General features: G+C 37.7%; 1 protein-coding gene across 1 annotated transcript in view; it reads left to right on the top strand.

Annotated features, from left to right (window-relative positions):
* Positions 1 to 22,702, top strand: part of DIAPH2 (diaphanous related formin 2) — an 897,118-nt gene that overhangs the window by 478,164 nt on the left and 396,252 nt on the right. The window lies entirely within an intron of this gene.

The following is a 22,702-nucleotide window of genomic DNA, read 5'->3' as shown; positions in this document are numbered from 1 at the left end:
AGTGCTACAGGAAAAGATAATGGACTGTGGTTTAGATGAGAGAGGAAGAACCTTTGAATGGATAGATAAGAGGAGGCCAACAGGGTGAAGCATGAGAATAGGATTTTTACTGACATGGAAAAGGGGTATGCTGTCCAGAGAGCAGACAATATGAGAAGGCACAGTGGCGGAATGTGTTAGGATGGTGAAAGAGTCATTGACTATCAGGCTGAAGTAGTAAGGTAGCCATTTCAGAGACTTCAGTGTCATGCTAAGCAGTCTGATCTTGATGAGGTAGGTGGCAGGGCATCATTGAAGAACTAGAATGGGCAGAACCTGGCACCAGTGAAGAACAGGAGAGGAGGAACAAAAATGTCTCCAAGACTTTAATTCGAACGGATTAGCTTTGTTGGTTAGTAACTATTGTCTACTTTTAGAAGAAGTTGAAAAGTGAAAGAAAGGAGGAAGGGTCAAGAAAACTTTTTTGAAAGTGAGGTTGACGTATGTGGAGAAGTACATTTTTCCTCTTGGATAAGAAGAGTAGGCCATAAATCTTATAGTTGAAACTGCACTATAGTAATTCTGCTTCTCTATAACTCCGAGGACTTTCAGTAAGGACTCAAAAGCATATACGTTTCCCGAGTTTATTACAAATCATATAAACCATTAGTGTCCGTTGAAGGAGAAAAAAAGTATGTCTACAAAACCCAGAAAGTCGTTTGTGTAATATTGTTCAGTGGTCATCTCTGCCGGTCTGGTATTGTTGATCACATCCTCAACATATTTCTTGAATTTAATGAAGTTAATGAAATTTCTTTAATTCCTTTAATATAATGAATATTACAGTTGTTGCTGTTGTCTTGTTGGAAGAGAACAATCATAAGGGTACCTATAGCTCCTCTAGTCTCAGCCAAGTATGTATTATACTCAGTTCTATTTGTTTGTTTCCTACGTCTGGGCTTTTGGTAAATCCTTTCATATTTTTCTTTTACGATATCACCAACTTCTTTCTTCCTATCCATTTCAAGAGCAACACCTCTCTGTTGTATTTTGCTTATTTCTGCTTTCGTGTAGTCTTCCTGACATTGTATTCAAAAGACTTGCCAAAAGTCCTCTTCCTATCTTTCTGTTTGGACTGCGGCAATCCCCATTCTCAAGTTATTTTGACTAGTTCTTTTTCTTTCCCTATGAAATTCAGACTCAGAGTTTGCAACTCAACAAGTTTTTAAGTACATTCTGCCTGCTTGCATCCCCCTTTCATTTCCTTCTAGTTCTCATGTGTCCAGAAATATTTTCTTTTGAGCCATTTTTATTCCTTTCTAATAATCCTGTCTCTGTGTATGATTTCATGCTGCATCATATGCCTGGAAATCTCACCTGCCCTCTCCTCTAAGACAACTGACTATTATTTGTCAAATCACTGTTCAGAATCCATTTCCTTAATTTTTTTAATGTTTTACTACTAAAGCCTTAGAATAAAATACTTGTGAATTTAGTTTGCAAGAAAAAACAGAATGTGGTGTGAAAGATCAAACCACTTAACTTCTTATTTATAGTTAAATACTTTTCCTTGGTGTCTAACTTGTCTTTTTTGCTTAATACAGATTTCAGTCCTGTTTGAATCACATTCTGTCACCTCCAGTACTGTGTATATAGCAAGCATAACTATATTCACAACCAACCACAAAAATAAAAATAGATCAACACTATATATTAATTCATTTTCCATGATTTTGGACTATCTCCTTGTGAAATGATTGCCTACAAAAAGAAAAAAAGTACCTGTCTTTTTAAACTAGTGTGAAACTAATTCAGTTAATAATTGAGTTATATAACTCATATTTCAAGAATAATTGTATGATTACTAATATCTTCGTTTTTGTTTTTTCTTATACTTTTGAAAATTCTCTCTTTATTTTTTAATTTTTTTGAAGTACAGTTGATTAACAATATTGTGTTAGTTTCAGGTGTACAGCAAAGTGATTCAGTTATATATATCTATATCTTTTTTCAGATTATTTTCCATTATAGGTTATTACAAGCTATTGAATATAGTTCCCTGTGCTATATAGTAAATCCTTGTTGCCTATGTATTGTATATATAATAGTGTGTATCTATTAATCCCATACTCCTCTTGTATCCCTCCCCCCTTCTGTGTTTTTTGATTATTAAAACCCAAGTACCTATTTTGATAGAATAAGGATCTTTTCTGTCTGCTCTAGCAAATAAATGTATTTCAGCTCAGTGCTAAAGTTATAGACCTCAAATTAACTGACAAAGAAAAAAAAATTACCTTGAAGTGAAAAGAAAACTGAAAGTAAGAAATATGTGGGATTCATGGAAAAACGTATTTTATAAATTGCCTTCATTCCTTGTTAAGCTAACCTTCTAAAATTGTGTGCGTCTTGGACGATGCAAAGCTATGGTACAAACTTAGCATATTTTCCTAGAGCTCAGTAACTCAAAGATATTGGGAGAAAACACATCATTTTACATTAACACAGATATATATTATGGAGTGGAATGCAAAATTCACATGAATTTTTAAAATAAAACAGATGACTTCAAAGAAATTTCACACTTGCCGCAGATCCCTTGGGGAGTGTGTTCAATTTTCTCTTCCATTAGGGGTTCTTGGGTGGGAAACGTTTATGAAGCATTGCCTAAAGAATTGGAGAGTGGTTTGGTTTTGCTTTGGTTTCACTTATTTATTTATCTATTTAGTTATTATTGCAGGGAGTGCAGGAGGCAAGCCGCTCCTATGAAGTTCAGAATCAAACAGTACAATGGAATTTTATTACCAGTGGAATTCATAAAATAATATTTCTCTCGTCATTTTCTTCCAAGTTAAATTATAAATCTGCAGGTCTTCTCATTCCTGTTTGACATACCAATGAGTCTGTAGAGAGAAAAATAGTGGTTGCTATAGAGAATCTAATGCCTTTAAAATATTGAAAATATATTTGATAAACCACCATTACCTTTTCCCCAATGAATAATTTTAAAGATTATATATGTATATATAATTATATATAATAGATATATAGATCTGTATTGTATAAAACATTGCTGGTTTACGAGACCTAGTTTGTAAATCCTTCATTGTTTTTCCCCACCCTGTGGCTATCACTTTAACTTTTGGCTTTGAGGATTTTTACAGTTTGATGTAAAACCTCTAGTGTTTTATAGGACAGCTCCAGGGATTAAACCAAAAGGGTTAGTAAAGTTTAATTAAAACTATTCCATTTAGCAGGAGAAAATTATATTAATGTATTTGAAGGTACTATTAATCCTAAGGTTTTGCATACCTCCGAAATGGGTTTCACTTCAGTTAAATTACTGCCATCCTACAAAATAAAAGTTGGTTAAGTTTTCTATAAGCAGTGTTAATTTCTTATGATTTAAATCAACTATTATAAATTTTAATGACCAACCATACCTTTTGATAATCTGCCATCTTTCCATGCTATATTAGTAACTCTGATTAGCTATTTACCCACTCTGACTTTTTCACAGGATTAGTCATGATGAAAGTTTAGATTAGAGGAAATATTGTAGGGGAAAATCTATGAGATAAAGGAAAAGAAAAAAGTAAAATCATAGCAGAGTTTAAAAAAAGTTGAGGTAATGCAAAAAACAAAAACAACATTTTCTGAAACTCCAGAGCTGGCAGAAACTTTAGAGATCATCTCGTCCCTGCTAAAAGAGACCCATGATGGCATTTAGTCCAAATTCATCATTTTACAGTTGAAGAAACTGAGGCCCAGAATGATGAAGGAATTGCCCACGATCACACAGTCAATGAAGGTTTGCAGACCTTTGTCTATTGTTTTATTACATACATTTCAGCTCCACTTTTCTTTCCTTTGTGGTCTAAAATATACAACAGAGATTCATACTCACATATTGGAAAACGTAGAAAATCAACGCTGACCAAATAAAAGATTTACTGGAGTATGAATGCCACTTCCTCTATATAGTACTCCAGTCTCTCTATCCCCATTTTGACAGAAATACCCTTTCCTTTCTCTGAGTCAGAGCAGTACTTTAGCTTTATTAGTAATACAGCACCTGCCACATTTGCATTTTTTTATTTTATTGTATGCTTCTCTCTGTACCTCCTAGGTTGAGTACCTCAGTGGCAAGGAATATGCCCCATTTGTCCCAACAGACTCAGTGCTAGCCCAGCATCTCAGAGAGAAGTAAATGCTCAGTAAATGTTTATTACATTGAATCATTGCATATTCTTTTAGTACAGCAGGCGTATTTCAAAATAAGGCATTATGGGAAGTTGACAAGTTGAGAATAGTAACCTGAAAATTACTGTTTACTGTAAATACCAGAGGAGAAACAAGATAAGTTAGAATAAAGAAGACACTATGACTTAACAATATGTCCTCGTCCATGTTTTACTTCTTTCATGGAGAAAGTTAAAATTGGAAACAATCAAGCTCTTAGTGGATAATATCTAACCTTATGGAGACTGCCAAACCATAAAGGTTTATGGTGAACAGTAAGGATTAAAAGTCTCATAGGAGGGCTTCTCTGGTGGCGCAGTGGTTAAGAGTCTGCCTGCCGATGCAGGGCACATGGGTTCGTGCCCCGGTCCGGGAAGATCCCACATGCTGCGGAGTGGCTAGGCCCGTGAGCCATGGCCGCTGAGCCTGCGCATCCGGAGCCTGTGCTCCACAATGGGAGAGGCCACAACAGTGAGAGGCCCGCGTACCGCAAAAAAAAATAAAAATAAATATAAAAGTCTCATAGGAACTAATGGTAGCCAACTGTCTTAACGTAATATCTAACTGCTAAAACATCTTTTATTCTAATGACTGAACAAAAAAAATTACTTTTATACTGTCTACTGTTTTACTGAAAAATCTTTTGAGTTATGGGACAAAATCCTACTGTTTTTAGAGCATTCAATGCACAGTAACTCATAGGACCCAAGATGTGAGAAAGTATGAAACCATAGGATGTCCTAGCAGATTTCAACTTTGTGTTTTGGAACAATAAATGCTGAAGAAGGTTTGGAAAAAAGGGAACCCTCTTGCACTGTTGGTGGGAAGGTAAATTGGTACAGCCACTATGGAGAACAGTATGGAGGTTCCTTAAAAAACTAAAAATAGAACTACCATATGACCCAGCAATCCCACTACTGGGATACAGCAATCCCAGAGAAAACCATAATTCAAAAAGATGCATGCACTCCAGTCTTCATTGCAGCACTATTTACGATAGCCAGGACATGGAACAACCTAAATGTCCATCAACAGAGGAATGGACAAAGAAGATGTGGTACATATATACACAATGGAATATTACTCGGCCATAAAAAGGAACAAAATTGGGTCATTTGTAGAGACGTGGATGGACCTAAAGACTGTCATACAGAGTGAAGTAAGTCAGAAAGAGAAAAACAAATATCGTATATTAATGCATATTATGTGGAATCTAAAAAAATGGTTTAGATGATCTTATTTGCAAAGCAGAAATAGAGGTACAGACATAGAGAACAAATGCATGGATACCAAGGTGGAAGGGGGGGATGGGATGAATTGGGAGATGGGGATTGACATATATACACTATTGATACTATGTATAAAATAGATAACTTTTGAGAACCTACTGTAAAGTACAGAGAACTCTACTCAGTGCTCTGAGGTGAACCAAAGGGGAAGGAAATCCAAAAAAGAGGAGATATATGTATACATATAGCTGATTCACCTTGCTGTACAGTACAAACTAACACAGCATTGTAAAGCAACTATACTGTAATAAAAATTAAAAAAAAAACTTTTGTTTTGGTCTAACTTTTTAGAAGCACAGAATGATAATAAACCAATGTTAACAGAATGTCAGTGGAATTGACCTTACTTAGATGTTAGCAGTCTGAATAAAACTGAGTATATATTGTAACACTATATCATTTTAATAAAAAAGTTAAATTGTTTGTTTAGCTTTTTTTGGACCTTTCCTACACTATTTCAAATAAATAATTTTGCTGAATGAATTACATTCTATCATATTGACACCATAAAAATCTTATAAAAATTGAGAGGAATATTAAGTTTTAGGGAGTCTAATTCATACATTTTCCAGTTTGATATACTTTCTTCCTTACTCTCAACAGGTCACCCCAACTTTTTTTTTGAGGCTTAAATTATTATTATTTTTTATTAATTAATTTATTTATTTTGGCTGTGTTGGGTCTTCGTTTCTGTGCGAGGGCCTTCTCTAGTTGCGGCGAGCGGGGGCCACTCTTCATCGCGGTGCATAGGCCTCTCACTATCGCAGCCTCTCTTGTTGCAGAGCACAGGCTCCAGACGCGCAGGCTCAGCAGCCATGGCTCACGGGCCTAGTTGCTCCGTAGCATGCGGGATCTTCCCAGACCAGGGCTCGAACCCGTGTCCCCTGCATTGGCAGGCAGATTCTCAACCACTGCGTCACCAGAGAAGGCTGGAGAGCCTTAATTTTTTTTTTCCATATCCCCTCCCTCCTGTGCCTCCCCCCCACCCTCCCCACCCCACACCACCCCTCCCCTCCAGGCGGCCACAAAGCAGCGAGCTGATCTCCCCGCGCCACGTGGCTGCCTCCTACCAGCCATCTACCCCACGCCCGGTAGTGTATATATGTACACACCACTCCCCCGCTCTGTCACAGATTACCCTTCCCCGTCTCCATATCCCCAAGTCCATTCTCTAGTAAGTCGGTGTCTTTATTCCTGTCCTGCCCCTATGCTCCTCATGACATTTTTTTTCTTAAATTCCATACATATGTGTCAGCACACAGCACCTGTCTTTCTCCTTCTGACTTACCTCACTCTGCATGACAGACTCCAGGTCCATCCACCTCACCACAAACAGCTCAATCTCGTTTCTCCCCATGGCTGAGCAATACTCCATTGTATACATACGCCACATCCTCTCCATCCACTCATCCAATGATGGACACCTAGGGTGCCTCCATCTCCGGGCCACTGTAAATAGGGCTGCCATGAACATTCTGGTACATAACTCCCCCTGAACCATGGTTCTCTCAGTGTACATGCCAAGCACTGGGACCGCTGGGTCACATGGCAGCCCTATCTGTAGTCCTCCAAGGAACCTCCATACTGTTCTCCACAGTGGCTGTACCAATTGACATTCCCACCAGCAGTGCAAGAGTGTTCCCTTTCTTCCACACCCTCTCCAGCATTTATTGTTTCTAGACTTTTTGATGATGGCCATTCTAACTGGTGTGAGATGATATCTCATTGTAGTTTTGATTTGCATTTCTCTAATGATTAATGATGTTGAACATTCTTTCATGTGTTTGATGGCAGTCTGTATATCTTCTGTGGAGAAAAGTCTGTTTAGGTCTTCTGCCCATTTTTGGATCAGGTTGTTTGTTTTTTTGTTATTGAGCTGCATGAGCTGCTTATAAATTTTGGAGATTAATCCTTTGTCAGTTGCTTCATTTGCAAATATTTTCTCCCATTCAGAAGGTTGTCTTTTGGTCTTGTTTATGGTTTCCTTTGCTGTGCAAAAGCTTTTAAGTTTCATTAGGTCCCATATGTTTATTTTTGTCTTTATTTCCATTTCTCTAGGAGGTGGGTCAAAAAGGATCTTGCTGTGATTTATGTCATACAGTGTTCTGCCTGTGTTTTCCTCTAAGAGTTTGATAGTTTGTGGCCTTACATTTAGTTCTTGTTTTTTTTTTTATTAGTCATCCATTTTATTTTTTTATTTTTTATTTATTTTTTATTTTTTTATTTTTTGCTTTATAACAAATTTAATCAGTTATACATATACATATGTTCCCATATCCCCTCCCTTTTGCGTCTCCCTCCCACCCTCCCTATCCCACCCCTCCAGGCGGTCACAAAGCACCGAGCTGATCTCCCTGTGCTCTGCGGCTGCTTCCCACTAGCTATCTACCTTACGTTTGGTAGTGTATATATGTCCATGCCGCTCTTTCACTTTGTCACAGCTTACCCTTCTCCCTCCCCATATCCTCAAGTCCATTCTCTAGTAGGTCTGTGTCTTTATTCCTGTCTTACCCCTATGTTCTTCATGACATTTTTTTTCTTAAATTCCATATATATGTGTCAGCATACAGTATTTGTCTTTCTCTTTCTGACTTACTTCACTCTGTATGACAGACTCTAGGTCCATCCACCTCATTACATATAGCTCAATTTTATTTCTTTTTTTGGCTGAGTAATATGCCATTGTATATATGTGCCACATCTTCTTTACCCATTCATCTGATGATGGACACTTAGGTTGTTTCCATCTCTGGGCTGTTGTAAATAGGGCTGCTATGAACATTTTGGTACATGTCTCTTTTTGAATTATGGTTTTCTCAGGGTATATGCCCAGTACTGGGATTGCTGGGTCATATGGTAGTTCTATTTGTAGTTTTTTAAGGAACCTCCATACTGTTCTCCATGGTGGCTGTACCAATTCACATTCCCACCAGCAGTGCAAGAGTGTTCCCCTTTTTCCACACCCTCTCCAGCATTTATTGTTTCTAGATTTCTTGATGATGGCCATTCTGACTGGTGTGAGATGATATCTCATTGTAGTTTTGATTTGCATTTCTCTAATGAGTAAAGATGTTGAGCATCCTTTCATGTGTTTGTTGGCAGTCTGTATATCTTCTTTGGAGAAATGTCTATTTAGGTCTTCTGCCCATTTTTGGATTGGGTTGTTTGTTTTTTTGCTATTGAGCTGCATGAGCTGCTTATAAATTTTGGAGATTAATCCTTTGTCAGTTGCTTCATTGGCAAATATTTTCTCCCATTCTGAGGGTTGTCTTTTGGTGTTGTTTATGGTTTCCTTTGCTGTGCAAAAGCTTTTAAGTTTCATTAGGTCCCATGTGTTTATTTTTGTCTTTATTTCCATTCCTCTAGGAGGTGGGTCAAAAAGGATCTTGCTGTGATTTATGTCATAGAGTGTTCTGCCTATGTTTTCCTCTAAGAGTTTGATAGTGTCTGGCCTTACATTTAGGTCTTTAATCCATTTTGAGCTTATTTTTGTGTATGGTGTTAGGGAGTGATCTAATCTCATACTTTTACATGTCCCTATCCAGTTTTCCCAGCACCACTTATTGAAGAGACTGTCCTTTCTCCACTGTACATTCCTGCCTCCTTTATCAAAGATAAGGTGACCATATGTCCGTGGGTTTATCTCTGGGCTTTCTATCCTGTTCCATTGATCTATCTTTCTGTTTTTGTGCCAGTACCACACTGTCTTGATTACTGTAGCTTTGTAGTATAGTCTGAAGTCAGGGAGCCTGATTCCTCCAGCTCCATTTTTCGTTCTCAAGATTGCTTTGGCTATTCGGGGTCTTTTGTGTTTCCATACAAATTGTGAAATTTTTTGCTCTAGTTCTGTGAAAAATGCCAGTGGTAGTTTGATAGGGATTGCATTGGATCTGTAGATTGCTTTGGGTAGTAGAGTCATATTCACAATGTTGATTCTTCCAATCCAAGAACATGGTACATCTTTCCATCTATTTGTATCATCTTTAATTTCTTTCATCAGTGTCTTATAATTTTCTGCATACAGGTCTTTTGTCTCCTTAGGTAGGCTTATTCCTAGATATTTTATTCTTTTTGTTGCAGTTGTAAATGGGAGTGTTTCCTTGATTTCACTTTCAGATTTTTCATCATTAGTATATAGGAATGCCAGAGATTTCTCTGCATTAATTTTGTATCCGGCAACTTTACCCAATTCATTGATTAGCTCTAGTAGTTTTCTGGTAGCATCTTTAGGATTCTCTATGTATAGTATCATGTCATCTGCAAACAGTGACAGCTTTACTTCTTCTTTTCTGATTTGGATTCCTTTTATTTCCTTTTCTTCTCTGATTGCTGTGGCTAAAACTTCCAAAACGATGTTGAATAAGAGTGGTGAGAGTGGGCAACCTTGTCTTGTTCCTGATCTTAGTGGAAATGTTTTCAGTTTTTCACCATTGAGGACAATGTTGGCTGTGGGTTTGTCATATATGGCGTTTATTATGTTGAGGAAAGTTCCCTCTATGCCTACTTTCTGCAGGGTTTTTATCATAAATGGGTGTTGAATTTGTAAAAAGCTTTCTCTGCATCTATTGAGATGATCATATGGTTTTTCTCCTTCAGGTTGTTAATATGGTGTATTACGTTGATTGATTTGCATATATTGAAGAATCCTTGCATTCCTGGAATAAACCCCACTTGATCATGATGTATGGTCCTTTTAATGTGCTGTTGGATTCTGTTTGCTAGTATTTTGTTGAGGATTTTTGCATCTATGTTCATCAGTGATATTGGCCTGTAGTTTTCTTTCTTTGTGACATCCTTGTCTGGTTTTGGTATCAAGGTGATGGTGGCCTCATATAATGAGTTTGGGAGTGCTCCTCCCTCTGCTATATTTTGGAAGAGTTTGAGACAGATAGGTGTTACCTCTTCTCTAAATGTTTGAGAGAATTCGCCTGTGAAGCCATCTGGTCCTGGGCTTTTGTTTGTTAGCAGATTTTGAATGACAGTTTCAATTACAGTACTTGTGATTGGTCTGTTCATATTTTCTATTTTTTCCTGATTCAGTCTTGGCAGGTTGTGCATTTCTAAGAATTTGTCCATTTCTTCCAGGTTGTCCATTTTATTGGCATAGCGTTGCTTGTAGTAATCTCTCATGATCTTTTGTATTTCTTCAGTGTCAGTTATTACTTCTCCTTTTTCATTTCTAATTCTATTGATTTGAGTCTTCTCCCTTTTTTTCTTGATGAGTCTGCCTAATGGTTTATCAATGTTGTTTATCTTCTCAAAGTACCAGCTTTTAGTTTTATTGATCTTTGCTATTGTTTCCTTCATTTCTTTTTCATTTATTTCTGAATTGATTTTTATGATTTCTTTCCTTCTTTTCCCTCTTTGAACTGCTTTTGCTGCATCCCGTAGGTTTTGGGTCGTCGTGTCTCCATTGTCATTTGTTTCTAGGTATTTTTAAATTTCCTTTTTGATTTCTTCAGTGATTACTTCATTATTAAGTAGTGTATTGTTTAGCCTCCATGTGTTTGTATTTTTTACAGATCTTTTCCTGTAATTGATATCTAGTCTCATAGCATTGTGGTCAGAAAAGATACCTGATACAATTTCAATTTTCTTAAATTTACCAAGGCTTGATTTGTGTCCCAAGATATGATCTATCCTGGAGAATGTTCCATGAGCATTTGAGAAAAATGTGTGTTCTGTTGTTTTTGGATGGAGTGTCTGATAAATATGAATTAAGTCCATCTTTTTTAATGTATCATTTAAAGCTTGTGTTTCCTTATTTATTTTCATTTTGGATGATCTGTCCATTGGTTAAAGTGGGGTGTTAAAGTCCCCTACTATGAATGTGTTACTGTCAATTTCCCCTTTTATGGCTGTTAGTATTTGCCTTATGTATTGAGGTGCTCCTATGTTGAGTGCATAAATATTTACAATTGTTATATCTTCTTCTTGGATTGATCCCTTGATCATTATGTAGTGTCCTTCTTTGTCTCTTCTAATAGGCTTTATTTTAAAGTCTATTTTGTCTGATATGAGAATTGCTACTCCAGCTTTCTTTTGGTTTCCATTTACATGGAATATCTTTTTCCATCCCCTTACTTTCAGTCTGTATGTGTCTCTAGGTCTGAAGTGTGTCTCTTGTAGACAGCATATATATGGGTCTTGTTTTTGTATCCATTCAGCCAATCTGTGTCTTTTGGTGGGAGCATTTAGTCTATTTGCATTTAAGGTAATTATCGATATGTATGTTCCTATTCCCATTTTCTTAATTGTTTTGGGTTCGTTATTGTACGTCTTTTCCTTCTGTTGTGTTTCTTGCCTAGAGAAGTTCCTTTAGCATTTGTTGTAAAGCTGGTTTGGTGGTGCTGAACTCTTTCAGCTTTTGCTTGTCTGTAAACGTTTTAATTTCTCCATCAAATCTGAATGAGATCCTTGCTGGGTAGAGTAATCTTGTTTGCAGCTTTTTCTCCTTCATCACTTTAAATATGTCCTGCCAGTCCCTTCTGGCTTGCAGAGTTTCTGCTGAAAGATTAGCTGTTAACCTGATGGGGATTCCCTTGTGTGTTATTTGTTGTTTTTCCCTTGCTGCTTTTAATATGTTTTCTTTGTATTTAATTTTTGACAGTTTGATTAATATGTGTCTTGGCGTATTTCTCCTTGGATTTATCCTGTATGGGACTCTCTGTGCCTCCTGGACTTGACTGACTATATCCTTTCCTATATTACGGAAGTTTTCAACTATAATCTCTTCAAATATTTTCTCAGTCCCTTTCTTTTTCTCTTCTTCTTCTGGAACCCCTATAATTCGAATGTTGGTGTGTTTAATGTTGTCCCAGAGGTCTCTGAGACTGTCTTCAGTTCTTTTCATTCTTTTTTCTTTCTTCTGCTCTGCAGTAGTTATTTCCACTATTTTATCTTCCACGTCACTTATCCGTTCTTTTGCCTCAGTTATTCTTCTATTGTTCCCATCTAGAGTATTTTTCATTTCATTTATTGTGTTTTTAATCGTTGCTTGATTCATCTTTATTTCTTCTAGGTCCTTGTTAACTGTTTCTTGCATTTTGTCTATTCTATTTCCAAGATTTTGTATCATCTTTACTATCATTATTCTGAATTCTTTTTCAGGTAGACTGCCTATTTCCTCTTCATTGGTTAGGTCTGGTGGGTTTTTATCTTGCTTCTTTTCCTGCTGTGTGTTTTTCTGTCTTCTCATTTTTCTTATCTTACTGTGTTTGGGTCTCCTTTTTGCAGGCTGCAGATTCGTAGTTCCCGTTGTTTTTGCTGTCTGTTCCCAGTGGCTAAAGTTGGTTCAGTGGGTTGTGCAGGCTTCCTGGTGGAGGGGACTAGTGCCTGTGTTCTGGTGGATGAGGCTGGGTCTTGTCTTTCTGGTGGACAGGTCCACGTCTGGTGGTGTGTTTTGGGGTGTCTGTGGACTTTTTATGATTTTAGGCAGCCTCTCTGCTAATGGGTGGCATTGTGTTCCTGTCTTGCTAGTTGTTTGGCATAGGGTGTCCAGCACTGTAGCTTTCTGGTCGTTGAGTGAAGCTGGGTGCTGGTGTTGAGATGGAGATCTCTGGAAGATGTTCGCTGTTTGATAGTATGTGGAGCTGGGAGGTCTCTTGTGGACCAGTGTCCTGAAGTTGGCTCTCCCACCTCAGAGGCACAGCACTGACTCCTGGCTCCTCAATTTGAGATGAATTGTTGTCTATTCAGGTATTCCACAGATGCAGGGTACATCAAGTTGATTGTGGAGCTTTAATCCGCTGCTTCTGAGGCTGCTGGGAGAGATTTCCCTTTCTCTTCTTTGTTCTCACAGCTCCAGGGTCTCAGCTTTGGATTTGGCCCCGCCTCTCCATGTAGGTCGCTGAAGGGCATCTGTTCTTCGCTCAGGCAGGACAGGGTTAAACGAGCAGCCGCTTCGGGGACTCTGGCTCACTCAGGCCGGGAGGGAGGGAAGGGCACCGAGTGCGGTGCGAGCCTGCGGCACCAGAGGCCAGCATGACGTTGCACCAGCCTGAGGCGTGCCGTGCGTTCTCCAGGGGAAGCCATCCCTGGATCCCAGGACCCCAGCAGTGACGGGCTGCACAGGCTCCCGGAAGGGGGGCATGGACAGTGACCTGCGCTCGCACACAGGCCTCGTGGTGCCGGCAGCAGCCCCAGCATCCCTCGCCCATCTCTGGCGTCCGCGCTTTGAGCCGCGGCTCGCTCCCGTCTCTGGAGCTCCTTTAAGCAGCGCTCTTAATCCCCTCTCCTCGCGCACCAGGAAACAAAGAGGGAAGAAAAAGTCTCTTGCCTCTTCGGCAGGTCCAGACTTTTTCCCGGACTCCCTCCCGGCTAGCTGTGGCGCATTAGACCCTTCAGGCTGTGTTCACGCCGCCAGCCCCAGTCCTCTCCCTGCACTCTGACCGAAGCCCGAGCCTCAGCTCTCAGCCCCGCCTGCCCCGGTGGGCGAGCAGACAAGCCTCTCGGGCTGATGAGTGCCGGTTGGCACCGATCCTCTGTGCGGGAATCTCTCCGCTTTGCCCTACCCAGGTACGTGGGGAGTTTCTTGCCTTTTGTGAGGTCTGAGGTCTTCTGCCAGCGTTCAGTAGGTGTTCTGTAGGAGTTGTTCCACGTGTAGCTGTATTTCTGGTGTATCTGTGGGGAGGAAGGTGATCTCCGTGTCTTACTCTTCCACCATCTTGTTTTTGTCTTAAATTATTTTTATTATGGAAATTTTCAAACCTATACAGAATTACAGAGAAAAATATAATGAACCCTAGTGTACCTAGTATTCAGTGTCCATATTATAAAACATTTTGTTAGTCTTATTTCCCCATCCCTACTACTACTACTACTACTACTACTACTGGTGATAGTGATAGTGTTTTTGCAGGTATATTTCAGCCTTTAAAGAAAATCCCAATCTATTATCTAACTAGACTTACTAGTTTATTATGCACATTATATGCATAATATATGTCTGACATATAAGGGCATATTTTTTAAAACACAAATCAATGCCATTACCATACCTAACATAATGAACAGTTTCTTATCATTATCTAATACCCAGTCCAAGTTTCCTTGATTATTTCAAAAGTGTTTTTTAGAGTTAGTTTATTTGAATCAGGGTGCAAACAAAATGTGCACATCACATTTGGTTTTTATATTTTTAACTTTTAATTTATAATGGTCTCTCCTTTTTTGTTAAAAAATGCTGTTGTTTATTGTATAAACCAAGTTAATTATCGTGAAGAATGTGCTGGATTCTGAGTGTGGCTGATTGGTTTCTTCTGGTGTTTAACTTTTTTGCTAGCCTCCTTATTTCTTGTACATGAGAAATTAGAACTGGAGGCTTGATTAGATCTGGGTTTCTTTGTTTTATTCTTCTTTTCTTTCTTTTTTTTTGAAGCAAGTGCTTTGTACTTTTTGTTGCATCATATGAGTAGACGTAATATTGGATGTTCCACTTTCAGATGGTGTCAGCCTGATTTCTTCCTTATAAAGTTCCTTATCAAATTTCACCTCGTGGTCTTAGCACCTACGATGATTATTGCCCTGATCCATTATTTTGTTAGAGGTTGCAGAATGGTGACTTTCTAATTTTACTATACTTTCTGCATTTATTGGCTAGAAATGTTGTGTAAAAGACTTTCCTCAGCAACTATTGGCTTTGCTGAAATATAGCTCATACAGGAAAGTTAGGCTAAATGCTCAACTTATTCCCTTTATTTGTCAGTTTTTAAAGTAATGGGTTGGTGATATAGCCATTTCCAGTAATGAAAATGAGGTTTCTTTTTCAGTATGGTTTTTCAAATATTTGCTATATTTTCATCAGATATTATTAGTATTCTTTTTTTTAACATCTTTATTGGAGTATAATTGCTTTACAATGGTGTGTTAGTTTCTGCTGTATAACAAAGTGAATCAGCTATATGTATACCTATATCCCCATATCCTCTTCCTCTTGTGTCTCCCTCCCTCTCACCATCCATATCCCACCCCTCCAGGTGGTCACACAGCACCGAGTTGATCTCCCTGTGCTATGTGGCTGCTTCCCACTAAATATCTATTTTACATTTGTTAGTGTATATATGTCAATGCTACTCTCTCACTTCATCCCAGCTTACCCTTCCCCCTCCCCGTGTCCTCAAATCCATTCTCTACGTCTGTGTCTTTATTCCTGTCCTGCCCCTAGGTTCTTCAGAACCTTTTTTTTTTTTAGGTTCCATATATATGTGTTAATATATGTTATTTGTTTTTCTCTTTCTGACTTACTTCACTCTATATGACAGACTCTCAGTCCATCCACCTCACTACAAATAACTCAATTTTGTTTCTTTTTATGGCTGAGTAATATTCCATGTATATATGTGCCACATCTTCTTTTTTCATTCATCTGTCAATGGACACTTAGGTCCAATTTTTTTTTTTTAACAAAGTGAATTTCTTTAAAATAGTACAAACCACAAGTGGTCCAACACATGCATAGAAAATATGTTTTCAACCTGAAATGTCAAAAGGACTTAGGAGAGAGAGTCATGTTTTCTTACCGGTCAGTAATCTAGTCATTACCAACCAGTGTTTTTAATTCATAACATATAAACCCTGTAATTAATTTTCATTTCTACAGGAAACTATTGAAAACATTCATATCTTCAGGGAACAGTGAAAGGAAGCAGAGACCATGGCCATTTGTACTTGAGTAAAATGCTTCAATATAAATCAGCTATTTTTTATAGACGTATAGGCATTTGTTAGGGTACCTTAGCTTTTGCAACCCAGAATCTCTTTCTGCTAGAGAACTGTATGCATAGCTCATCTGTCTCACACCCACTCCATGGCCCAGCCTGTCTCAGAGCCTAGGCTTCTGTGTTTTTCTAAACTGAAATTCCCCCCTCTTCTCTCAGCCCTTTTGAACCTAATATATGTATCTTTTGATGGCCCTCTATGAAGCCTTCCCCAACTGCTTTGGCTTTCAGGCGTCTCTCACTTCCCCTCTTCTACCATAGTACTTACTTGAGCTTCTTAGTTTCGTGCTTGATCCTATACTCTTTTGCATTACAATATCCTATACTCTTTTGCATCATGGCATCCTGGCATGATGCTTTCTGAAATAATGTATGTTATCATAGTTTGCTTTCTCAAGGGAGAATCTAACACAGTATTGGCATAGTAAATTCAGCTCAGTGAATGATTTTGAAACCTCCACCTGATCTTAGCTGCCATCTTTATTTAACCCCAGTGAAACTTTCTGGGTACTTAAAATAGCTAAAATATATCTGCAGTTACTTAATTTCAACTTCTTACACATTGAGCCCAGGTCTTCAAAATGTTTTCTTTAAAAGTAGCTGTTTAAGGCAAAACTAATCTGTCAATAGGATGTTAGAAATCATTATAAATGGTTAGTTTTGGAGTGGGTTAATGGCTGGAAGGGAACATGTGAAGGCCTCTGGGGTGCTGGTCACATTCTGTTTCTTGATCTGGATCCTGGTGACATGGGTGTGTTCAGTTTGTGAAAATTCAGCTAGTCACCTGTGTGCACCAGGGATATATGCTTCAACAAAGCTTTTTTTTTTTTTTTTTTTTGTGGTACGTGGGCCTCTCAGTGTTGTGGCCTCTCCCGTTGCGGAGCACAGGTTCCGGACGTGCAGGCTCAGCGGCTGTGGCTCACGGGCCCAGCTGCTCCGCGACATGTGGGATCTTCCCGGACCGGGGCACGAACCCGTGTCCCCTGCATCGGCAGGCAGACTCTCAACCACTGCACCACCAGGGAAGCCCAACAAAGCATTTTTTAATAGGTGTTCCTTTGTATTTTTAAAATGTGTAATGAATGATGAAAAGTGAGAAAGGTATTACATTTTAATTCAAAAGGTCCTCGTGTTTTTACTTGTGCTTAGTTATAATGATCACATGTGTTGTATAAATAACTGCTGTCAGAGTTGATCTGATGTTATTGTAAATAATTACTGTTTTTCAACAAGTTGTATGTCACTTAAGGATTTTGTCAAAGTGTCTTTTAGTCTGAGAGTGGATGGGTACACTCTCGTATTAAAAAGGAAAAAAAAAAGTTAAAAAAATCACCAAGCACATTACATGCCATGTAAACATTCAGGGTGAATGTTTCTTTTCCATAGCTGTTGTCAATATTATGCTGTCTTGTATATCATTGAGTCCTAACATGTCCTCAGCACATCCTGAGGTAAAGTTTTCACCAAGAGCCTGTCACTGCTGTCATTGTTATCATTGTGTCTTTGCTTCAATGTCAGGAAAGAGGATATGTGGGAATATTGCTTGTTTAATCTCCTTGTGGATACAGTCTTGTTAGGTGAAAAATGAATATTCATAGAGCAAATGTTAAAATGTGATTGACTCCTGAAGTAAAACACGGAGACATATTTGATGCAAGAGGTTTAGGGACTGATGTTAAGTAGTAATGTCAAGATAGAGAGGGGAGAGTAAGGGAAGAGGGAAGAGTGAAAGAAATGAAGAAAAAATAGCTCTCTGCCACCACGGCAGAATCATAGGAAGAGGTGGCTCCTGTCCTGAGTGGAGATTCCCTTGTACCACCAGGGGAAATTGGTAGAATCTGGTAATCAACTTGGTTACTGTCACTGCAGTTTTTACCACTACCAGTTCTTTTGATGGATTCATCAATAAGGATGAATCTTGTTTAGGGATATTAGGGTTGGTGATTTTGGAAGAAGAAAGAACAGTATCAGATCTACCTAATAAGCTGCCCCCATTCTCCATTTTTTACACGTTTCAAACGTGGCTTGAACACAGGGGACTACGTGGCTGGGGTGATTTCTTGAATTTAACTGGGTCTTTTTCTGGAATTGGGATTCTACAAGTTGATGAGGTAAATTATAGTAAATAGCAAATGTAATATTGACTTTTGCTAATTTTATATGACCCAAACTCCTTTAGAGTATTTCCACATAAAACAGTCAGAATGGAGCTGGCATTTCTATTAGAAGAGTCATTGAAATAGTGAGGGAAAAAAACCCTGACTCCTACTGGAAGCTAATAGCTCTGTGGCAAAGAATTCTGATACGGTCATATCTGAAAGAGACGCATGCTAGAAATAATATGGCCAAGGATGAGAATCATAACATATATATTCTAATTTCAACTTTGTTACTACCTACTTGTTGGATCATAGTTTTGCCACTTAACCTCTCAGTGCCTTTTTCCTCATTGTATCATAACATTTCTTAATTTGAAAAATATAGATGGTCATATTTATCCCTCAGGTGATTATGATAATAAAATTAGATATTCAGTGTGGATATGCCTTAAGAGAAAAGTGTTATATATAAATAATGATTTATTATTCAAGCTAGCATAAAGATATTAATTCCAGATGATTTTGATCAGGTTTTTTATGTTTGTTTGGTCCCATTTAAAAAATGAAGGTCAAAATTCACTTGTTAAATTATAAAGCACTCTGAAATAACATATGATGTCATTAATTTTCTTTTCTTTACATGTTCTTTTACTTTTTTCCATCTCTTAGTCTTTTTGAAATTAGACTCTAAAAACGTGATCACATAGGCTCATCTCATTTGAATGACATCTCCAAGCTCTGATGGAAGAATTATTATTCCACATTTAAGAGTTGACCATAAAATTTCCAATATCCTATTCTGATAGGATATCTTTGTCCTTAGTATGTGTAAACATGGAAGAAAAGAAAAAATGTATAGTTTTAATTGAATGTTCTAAATAATAGTAAATGTTTAGGGGAACATAAAAAAAGTGTGAATTTAAAATATTATTATAATAACTAATACCAATGATAATAAAACATTTCTTTTACGTGCATTTTTAAGAAATGGATTCTTCTTGCATTTGTAGCACAAAACCCAAGGCTAATATTTATGCTAGCTATTGCTTCTTCACTTAATTATGCATTTTTTTCTAATACTAATGATAATGTTAACCACTACTATTTATAAAGGGCTTACTAAGTGCCTGGCACTGCAGTAAGCCTGGTTTTAGAGAAAAGGAGCTGAGTCTCAGAAACATTAAATAAAGTGCTCAAGGTCACACAATTAATAAGAGCTAAGATTTTGGCTACTTCTATATCACTTATTCTTTTCATTATAACAACACTGAGAGTAATATCAAAAACATAGTTGAAGAAGATATGAAAAATGAAATTTTTACTCATAAATTTAAGATAAACTGAGAAGGCAATATAAACCTTGATAAATTCTGGATTTTAATGGGAAATTAATTATTACCATTAGAAACACCCAATGAAATCATATAAATACAAACACTTATTGTTTTACTTTAAAACTACAGTAAACTGATAAATATATAAAATGGTATTGTCAGGATTTAGGGTTTCATTCAATTCATTTTTCCTTCTACATTTTCACAGAGAGTAGTAACACACCCTGTGGTGATGAACAAAGATTATCTCTATTTCTCACCCTTCTTGAGGGATATGGTCACCAACTAAACACTTGTTTATTTAATTCTAATAGTTTAAGGACTTATAGTCCCTGAGTTGTACATTTGTATCCCTTGTTTTAAATATATCACTTTTTCTTCAGCTATCTATTCCATGGAAGTGTGGGGCATGCTGTAAATTAATTTGGGCGTTTATTCATGTATCTTTTACTCCTAGAAATCACACTGAATAGGAGTTCTTCAAAGGAAAATGAGTTATATCTTACACTTCTATTAATTATTTCAGTTGATATCCCAACTTAGAAATTCATTAGAAACAATTCTAATACATGTGCCATCCATGTGGACAAATGGCACATGGACAGAATGTTCTCAGAAGACAAACATACCAAAAATATTCAACTTCATCAGTAAAGGAAGAAATACACATAAAACAATAATATACAATTTTTCAGCTATTGAAGTGACAAAGTTTAAAAACTAACCGTCACATACTCAGTACTGACACAGGTGGTATAAGGGAGATACGTATGCATTAATGGTCCAAGTTCAAGATGATCTCAATTTTTAAGAAAGGAAAATGTATCAAGAGCCTCAAACTAATTGCAAACATTTAATTTGTCCTAAGAAGATGATCAGAAATGGGTACCAAGATTTATGCACAAAAATTTCATTTGTGGGCTTCCCCGGTGGCGCAGTGGTTGAGAGTCTGCCTGCCAATGCAGGGGACACGGGTTTGTGCCCCGGTCCGGGAGGATCCCACATGCCGCGGAGCGGCTGGACCCGTGAGCCATGGCCGCTGAGCCTGCGCGTCTGGAGCCTGTGCTCCGCAACGGGAGAGGCCACAACAGTGAGAGACCCGTGTACCGCAAAAAAAAAAAAAAAAAAAAAAAAAAAAAAAAAAAAAAATTCATTTGTAACGTTATTTGTGAATATTTGGAAATATCAAAAAGAGCTAAGAATTAAGAAAAATAATAAAATGAATCATAGAACATACATATAATGTTATATATTTTGAATAAAATGAAGCCTTCAATGAACTTTAATGACATGGTGAATACAAATAATAGACAATAAGATCCAAATTTTATTGATCATAATATACGTAACAGTAATATTTGTTGTCAGTAGTATTTTTGTATTTTCTGTGTCTTCTGTGTGGTATATACAACTGATTATTGTTACTTATAGTAGTTATGTTCTATAAAGTCATCGTAAACATTGAATTAGGGAACATTGAACCATTGCTTCTACGGGAAATACAGAGTTAGGTTCCTGCGAGCCTCTGGTCATACAATTTTCATCGAGCAATCAATACATAACCTTGTTTATGTGTGTTTCTGTTTAAAGATACCATATTTAATATATATGATTGATTCATTAACATTGAACTTATAGCCAACAGCACTATAACTCACTCCCAAATGAAACCTATTTAACATAAGTATATTCTCTGTAAGGCACATTACAGCCTTCCTGCACTTAGGAACACCAGACAGCACTTCAGCACTGTGCTTGGGGGTCATTTTAAAAAAGCAAAACCACCCAAAAAAGCACAAAAATGAGAAAAATATGGTACTAAATAGGTTGCAAAAGGACACTTGTTTACAGTGTGAGAGCTGAAACAAGAAGGCACAGTGTCCCCTTGTTCAACCTCAGTTGGAAACATGCACTGAAGACAACTCAAATTTTATCACCACTCTGCACGTGCGCATGTCTCTGAATGACCACAAAATCACTGCAAGTATTGATTGGGGTTACAGATAAATTTCAGCAAGTAGGCAAATTCACAAATATGGAATCCATGAATAATGAGGATCGACTATGTATTTATATTTATAATCATGAAATACTTTTAAGATATAACTCATCATACAGTTCATTCATTCATTCACTCATTTCCTGAACAAGTAATTATTGAGCACCAATCATATTCTGGACCCTTGGGCTATAGTTATGAATAAAACAAAGTTCTCATTTTCATGGGAAAAACAGACAAAAATATAATTGCCTTCAGTCATGAGTATTATGAAGAAAAATAAAGCAAGGTAAGAGAATAGAGAATGGCAGAGGGTACTGTAGTACTACATATAGTGGTCAGGGAGGCCTCTTTCTGTAGGTGACCTTTGTCCAGAAACTTGATTAAACTGAAGTAACATGCCACATTCATATCTCAGTCAAGGATACTTCAAGCAATGGAAACAGCAAATGCAAAATTCGCTGAGTCTTCTAAGTGCATATTGTAGTTCAAGGAGAGTAAGGGAGCCAGTGAGTGGTCGGGGAGAGTGATAGGAAAAGAGGTTGGAGGTGTAGCCACAGGCAAGAGCATGTATGGCATTGTAGGCTCTGGAATGGACTTTGGATTTTATTCAGAGTCTGATAGGAAACAATTAGCAGGTTGAGAGTATGGGAGTAATGAGATCTGACTTATATTTAAAAGAATCATTCAGACTGCCAAGTGGAGAAATGGATTGCAATATGGCAAGAGTAGTGGGAGATCAGGAGACCACTGAAGTTGATCAAGTGAGGAAAGATGTTAGTGTCAATTAGGGTGACAGTGGTGGAGCTTATGAGAAATGTAGACTTACTATTTTTCTAAAGATTAAGCCACCTGAATTTGCTTATGAATAGGAAGAGGAGTATGACAGTATGATTCTTCAACAATGACTCCAAAGGCTGTGAATAGAGCAACCGAAATAAGATGGTTTTGCCATCAGTCGAAGTGGAGAAGACTGTGGAAGGACTGGGTTTGGGAGTTGGGAATATCTGGAGTTCAGTTTTGGTCATAGTAAGGTTTCGATACC

The sequence above is a fragment of the Mesoplodon bidens genome (assembly GCF_964165515.1).
Source record: "Mesoplodon bidens genome assembly, chromosome: X".
Taxonomy (NCBI): domain Eukaryota; kingdom Metazoa; phylum Chordata; class Mammalia; order Artiodactyla; family Ziphiidae; genus Mesoplodon; species Mesoplodon bidens.
The sequence above is the reverse complement of the archived record's forward strand: the minus strand, read 5'-3'. Positions and strand labels throughout refer to the sequence as shown.